Source organism: Mustela erminea, chromosome 4 (genome assembly GCF_009829155.1).
Source record: "Mustela erminea isolate mMusErm1 chromosome 4, mMusErm1.Pri, whole genome shotgun sequence".
Taxonomy (NCBI): domain Eukaryota; kingdom Metazoa; phylum Chordata; class Mammalia; order Carnivora; family Mustelidae; genus Mustela; species Mustela erminea.
Window position 1 is genome coordinate 19,182,801 of NC_045617.1, and position 7,152 is coordinate 19,189,952.

General features: G+C 42.6%; 1 long non-coding RNA gene across 1 annotated transcript in view; it reads left to right on the top strand.

Annotated features, from left to right (window-relative positions):
* The window catches only part of LOC116588092, a 29,546-nt gene extending 22,663 nt beyond the window's left edge, over positions 1 to 6,883 (top strand). Inside the window, exon 5 of the long non-coding RNA XR_004284777.1 lies at positions 6,511 to 6,883. This is a non-coding gene — a long non-coding RNA (uncharacterized LOC116588092). The remainder of the gene's footprint in view (positions 1 to 6,510) is intronic.
* The last annotated feature ends 269 nt before the right edge of the window (positions 6,884 to 7,152 follow it).

A 7,152-nucleotide genomic window follows, 5' to 3' on the forward strand; every position in this document is an offset into this window, starting at 1 on the left:
TCATGTAGATTACCTGTGGTCTTTCCCCTCTGAGGGAGAAAAATTGGAGCCTGTTTTCCTCTGGACATCAGAAGAGAGAACCCTCCTGTGAGAGAAAATGTTGCCTGTTTTGAATTGGTAAGAAAAGGTGTTAAAGGCATAATTCCTGCCCATTTCTCCAGAAAGTTAGTAACTAAGGGCCTCAGGTTGAAGGGAAGGAAAGAGAAGGCTTTTTTGTTTTTTTCGTTTTTGTTTTTTTTCTCTTTTTCCTCCTACTGCATCAGCCTGCTTCTCCCTGCAGAGCAAAGCACACTCCAAGTTTGAAAACCTGAATATCTCTTTTCAAATCTCAGGAGGACCATGTCCCTGCTCTGTCACAAGCTCGCATGTGCCATTCCCATCTCCGTCTAGGTGGCCCGCGCCTTCTGCACCCTGCCCTTCGTGGCTGTCTGGTTGGAAGTGCTTGCTTGAGCCTCAGTGCTTGAAGTACTTGGTAGGTGGTCTTGGATGAGTTGCTTATTCTTCTTAATGGTAGATGGAGTAATAATTCCTCCCCACAAAGCTGGGTACGTTGTGTGCCATATAATTTAAGTATTATAAGTACCAACTCTCTTTTCTCCTTTTTATCCCCTCCCCTGGTTGGTTTAACCCATCAACTGCATGGTGTCCCTTGACTACCTCTCTTCCTATTAGTATCTTACCTTTTGGGGCATCACTGATCGGGAATCTTCTGGGGATCCCTTACCATGTAAATTCTTCCCCTTCTGTTTTTCTTCCTCATCAGTGTTTTACCAAGAATTGGTCATGCACCACTAGTTGTACGGGGTTAATAAGGATCACGAGAAATATAAAAGGGGAGGTGTGTGGTTCTGAGGTCTTTAGTAACTTCGGGAAGTGCTAGGTCTGACAAGGTGCCAGGTTTCTCCAACCACGTGGGTGTGGCATGGAGGACATCACGGCAGAGTTCTCCAAACTGCTTACTTTGGAGTATAAAACCTTCTTTATGCAGTGGCTCGTGGGCCTGGAGTTCTGTGGAACATACTTGAAGAAATATTTTATACTTATCCCACTACCATAAGGAAGAGGCTTCCATTCTCTCAATTTTTCACATCCAAAGACCTACTGTTTCCTAACATCAGCTGAAGACTAGTTAACACTGGTTGCATTTCATTATTCCAAGTATCTTCGCTGTAGTTCCTTAATCACAAACCACTACCCCGAGACCATATCCAACAGCCTCTCCTCAGACAAGGAGAGTTTAAAAAATTTTTTTCTCCTACATCATTGCCATAAGGAACTTCTACTTTCGCTACCTTTATGACATTGAAGAAAGTAGAGAACAATACTCAGCCTAGATAACAGATCAATCTTCCTATCGCCCTTAGTAAGTTCCTAGGATTTTATAGATACAGTTTGTAATTCTAACTTTCTGTGCTTTGGATCACAAAATAGCTCTTTGTTCAAATGAAACTTTTTTTTTTTTAAAGATTTTATTTATTTATTTGAAAGATAGAGATCACAAGTAGGCTGAGAGGTAGGCGCAGAGAGAGAGAGAGAGGAGGAGGCAGGCTCCCTGCTGAGCAGAGACCCCCCCCCCCCCATGTGGGGCTCGATCCCAGGACCCTGGGATCAGAACCCGAGTCGAGCAGAGACTTTAACCCACTGAGCCACCCAGGTGCCCCTTCAAATGGAACATTTTTAAGGACACCAAAGACCATGTAGAAAAATATAATAGAAAGTAGATACATAGATATGCCACAGCTTATAGCAACAAAGGAGAAAGGCTAGCCCAGTGTTGGCTGAAACCACAAGGGAATGTGTTTGTGGTGTCTATCGCTCATGTATTTCTGTTCTAGAATATGAGCTCTGATGTGGAGCAGTTTAACCCCTTCTTTGTGAAGTCTGCTGGTGTTTCTGGATGAGGAGGGTATGTCTTACACAAGCACTCCTCCGCCAGCTGGTTGCCTGTCAGGACAAGCTCAGGGGTGGCATTGTTTGCATGTTGCTGATCATTGCCTCTTTGGGGCTGTAAGGACTCAGACCCAAGGAATGACTCAAAGCCACGGGCCCATGTCGTTCTGCTCCGGGCTTGGCCGCGCAGCATAGAGCGTCATGACTCCACTTGGCCCCGCTGCTCATCTGACTTTCCGTTTGCCTCTCGAGCGGTGTCATAGGTGAGACTTGGCAATTCAGTGTCCTCGCCCCAGCTTCTCAGGCTCTCCACCTTTAGTTCCTGCTTGATCAGGGGCTAAGGACAACCGTATGAGTCATAGGCCCTACATCCTGGCAAGTAATCACTTTCCCACAGTAAGTGATGATTTATGCTGGGAAGGGGCGAAGAATGTGGAGTGGCTGTTTTTCCATCTAGCCTTTCTGCTAACAGAGGGTTGGCTAGGAAGGCTCTGGCTCCATTCACAAGGCCTTCTGAAACACCATCTTAAGAGTAGTTTCACCTTCTAAGCACGGGATCCTTACAGGCCTGGTATCCACAGAGGACTGGAACATGACAATCCCGTATATTCTGTTAAAAAGGAAACACAACTTTGAAATTTCCTTCCTTTGACATGTGAGGACTAGGAATGCCTCCTGGAAGTGGAGAACCGGAGCGCCCCCCAGCACAGACCCATTTTACAGATGAGAACACGGGGACTCAGAGAAGTTGCATGAATTACTCATTGCCACAAAACTGGTCGGTGACCAACATCTCGGGGCTGAAACTGGCTGATGTTAAGCTGCTGTCTTATCTGACGTTAAGCTTACCTGTACCGTGTCATAAAGGGAAGTCTGGGTATAAAGAAGATTGTGATTTGTGCCATGAATCACTTCAATTAGTGGCAGAAGGGTCAGGGGGAGAAGCATGATCCCTGGTATCAGATGGGTCTCTGTTTGAATCTTGGCCCTGGAACTGGGTGATGTTGGCTAATTTCCCACTTAATTTCTCGGAGTGTGTCTCCTCATCCATACAGATGAGAAGAGGGATAATAATATCTCTTTCACATCAACTGCTGGATGGATAAGCGATGAGGCATGCAGAGCTCAAGGCACATAGTAGGCTGTCCAGAAACAGAGGCTCTGATCGTTCTTTACTCCGGAGTGACGTGTGCCCTTCCTCTCTGCTCTTCCGTTTCAAAGCAGCACTTGCTACAGTTCACTCTACTTTTGAGTTCTGCCTTGTCAGACTCAGCATGGCTCGGTTTGTTTTCTCAAGCCACTGCTGAATTTCTTTTCCTTTGTGATTTGCATTTGGGTTGTCTCATTTCCCTGAAACGCTGTCACAAGCCAGGAGGTTGTTGCAGAACATGATCTGAAACCTCACTGGCCAGGGAAAGTCCCCTCCGAAAGAGGCATTTCCCCTCTTCTTGAGATTTACACTTCTCTTTCCCACTGTGCAGGCAGCCCCTCAGCCTGGCCAATGTCTGCCCCAGCGTTCTGCAGGCAGTTTGAACACAGTGGGAAGGTGAGGCTCTGGCCCTCTTTACTCCTGGTGTCTCCATTGCCCTGGATTCTGTCACTGTGCCTCCAGATCCCTTCGGCTTCCCCCCAAAGGCCTTTGTTGTTGCTTCTCTTCCCTCTACCTCTCTCTGTGTCACCTTTCCCCGGTCACCAGGGCCAACTCTCAAAACCTCCAATGGAAATTTAGAGGCTTCTGTGGTTCTTAGGGGGTTATTGGGCTCTGTATTTTCTGGGTCCTCACTTCCTTTATAGCTCACAGGGATTTCCTAAGAAGCCTCTTCCTTCTCTGCCCAGTAGTTTGGGCCGGTTCCCCCCCCACCTCACCCGAACAAGGGATTGCCACTTCGCAGCAAAGGCCCTCTTTTTTTTTAAACATAGCTTCAGAAATACAGTTCTCATGTTCAATCAGGTCTTGCAGTGAAAAAAAAAAAAAATTCTCCAGTCATTCTTGTGACATTTTTCTATGTTTTGAATACTATATACACATGATGATAAAATAAAGTCTATTTAATCAAATGGATTTGTCCTTTTACCCCAAGTGTGTGTGTGTGTGTGTGTGTGTGTGTTTTCTCCTCAGTGCCCTACTTTCTAGATATTTTGTCGCCAGAGAATTTTCCCACTGGAGGATATGTTGCAACACAACTGAACTATCTGCAATAGTTTAAAAAAATGCAACTTATGCCAATGTTTTTGAAAATACCTTAAATAACATTAAACATTTTACAAGAATTTTTTGAAAAGAGAAAATATAGCTCCAATCTCTCCCTTTTCATCTAATGACTGATTTCACTTTCAAATATTAACTTTCAGTTTTTATTCACTTACTATTCATGTATTATGATTGCTTAAGGTAGGCTTTAAAAGTTTGTGCCATAAAAGTGAAACTAGATGTTGCCACAAATTTATTGCATTGGGCCTACCCACTTCTCTTACTTTATGTGCTCTCTCCTCTCAGACCTATAACATACCAAGTTAGGATGAAGATAACATTCTCTCGCTCTAGGGATTGGCCCCTCTCTGAGGCCCTGGGATCAAACTCTGTTTCTGGTGTTTCTCTTCCTTTAAGAATGAAAGAGAAAGATTCCACGATCTTTCACAAATATGTATTGAATACCCAGTGAGGATTGAGTAAAACTACGTTGATTGGGACAGAGTTTATACCATCACTCTGGCATGCTGAAGATGGGAGTGAAAATAATGAAGGAAACTTAACTGTCAGTTCTGTGATTTTGCAAGAGACTCAGGGCCAATCAGAGTGGAAAAATAATCTCTGTTGTCATATTCTGTAACAAGAGAAGAAGTGAATGTAGAGATGATAAAGTAAAACGAGAAGGCATTGTAAGCCATGGGCTTATGGTGGGATTGAATTTGAATTTGGAGATGAGTAAAGTAATGGATCCCCAAAAATAAGAGAGCTAAGTTGACTCAATAACCATAGAATAGAGAGCTTAGTATCTGGGAGCAGTAAACTAGTGGCTTTGTTTGTTTGTAAGGAGTGTTTACACTGAATTAACCAGATTGACTCTCACTAAAAGGAGGGAAAGACAATTGTAACAGGTTTGCACAAAAACTAAAATATATTCCTTATGTAACTAAAAAGTCGCAGGCTAGATATAGCTTTAGCTTCGGATGAAAGAATGTCTTCCAACAAAAGTTTTTTGTAGTTTTGTCTTTTTCCGGATTTCTATTTAGTATTCTTCCTTGTTGGCTTTCATCTTAGGTAGACTTCCTCACATGGTGGCAAAGATGACCCCGACGCTGATTCCTTCAAGTATTTGATGAAACCACCTATTTCTAGAAAAATTTTCATAAGCACTTATGAACACAATATAATTCTGCTCAGAATTTCAGGAGGTCACAGAACTTCTGAAGTTGTGTATCTTTACCTTAGAGTTCCATAGACCCTAGCTTAAAAAAACTCTCCTCTGCACTGTGAAATAATTGACCAAGCCAGCACCATGACTTTTTGGACAGGCTTATCTCCCACACCTAGTGCAGAGCCTTGTACATATTGCATACATCGAATGAATGATTCAGTCAATGACTTAATCAACCAAGCAACCAATCAAATAGTCCTTTTGTGGATCGGTTGTGCTGTGGTATGTTAGGTGTTTTGTATGAGTTATCCTCGATCATTCTTCTGACATTATTTTATGGATAGGAAACTGAAACCAAGCTCGGAATAAAGTGAGTGGAACACCTAGAATGGACAAGCATGGAAAAGAGATATGAAATTCAAGGGGAGAAAGCCTACATGGGCAGGATATTGGTCTGGAATGCTGAGGAATGTTGTTGGATTCACTGTTGTGGCCCAGCTGGTTCTAGTTCCCAGCCACAGCCATGGGGATCACCACCTCTGAGGCATTCTCAGGCCATTCTGTGTCTGCAGAGCTCTGGGTACCACATGTCTGTGGCCGAAAGTACTTACTATGTTTTCTGTTTAATAGCCTCTTAAAGTAACAGTTGGATCTTTCACATTTTTAGCTTTCATTTCAGAACCTGCAGTCAAATGAAACCTTTTGTTGTTGTTGTTGTTGTGGTTGAGATTTATTTGCAATCCAATTATTGGAATTCACTCACTGGCTATTTAGGAAGCCCATTGATCATTGTTCCAATGAGTTTATACTCACCATTGGGAGATCCCAGAACTGTCAATGTTGTTCTTTAGAAAGAATGATATAAATTATAATGTCAGCTGTTAGGGTGCCGGCAAACTGGACAGCCCATAAAAGTGAGTTTTCCTCCTCAACCTGGAAGTGCTGGGTCAGCAGAGGAAACTGCTGGAAAAAGTTACCATGGAGTCACAGGGTTTGGTGGACTTGGGAGATCACTTTTTTTTTTTTTTTTTTTTTGGTGAGAAATAGAATGTACAAGTTCAGGGGCAGAGGGAGAGAGACAATCCGAAGCAGACTTCATGTCCAACACAGAGCCCAGTGCAGACCTCCATCTTACAACCCTGAGATTATGACCTGAGCAGAAATCAAGAGTCCAACACTTAACTGGCTAAGCCATCTAGGCACCCAGTGAGATCACACATTTTGAGGGAAATCTTTACATTTTTTTTTTTTTAAACCTCAGGGCCCATGTGAATTGGGGAATATGAAGATACCAAAAAAAAAAACAGAAATAGAGGGAGTTGTCCTGGACAGACCCCAAACTGAGAAGAGTGAAATAATGGATTTTTCCTTTCAGCACATTGTCTCATATGAGAAGAATGAAAGATAACTGATAAGCAACTTCCAGCAAGAAGACATATAACTTATATTCTGATTGGTTACTAGTGATTTGAATCTATGCAGATGTATCTAATGCTAACATATGTATGTATAGTATATGTATTTATATGACTAGTCATAGACTTGAAGCATTTTTTTTCATATTACTAAAGACTTGGCACTAAGTGCCAGTTTGAGAAAATATTTTGCTTCCTTTTCCATTAATTTTGATTAGCCTGAATGGAGCTCATTTTAAGTTCCCCTATTCTTGTTTTTGTGAGAGGCATTACTTTTTTCTCTCTGTGAGTGTATCTTTATTACCTATATTGTTTGGTGCTCTTGAATAAAGGAGATTTGACACAGTGTACATTTGAGTTAAACATTCATTTCTTCAGCAAGGATTTCTGTTCAAGACATTGTGCTGTTAAGACATAGGCAAGGGTGAGAAGAGGTGGAGGGGTGACAAAGCAAGATGGGCCAGATGATTTAAAAACACCCACTGTGC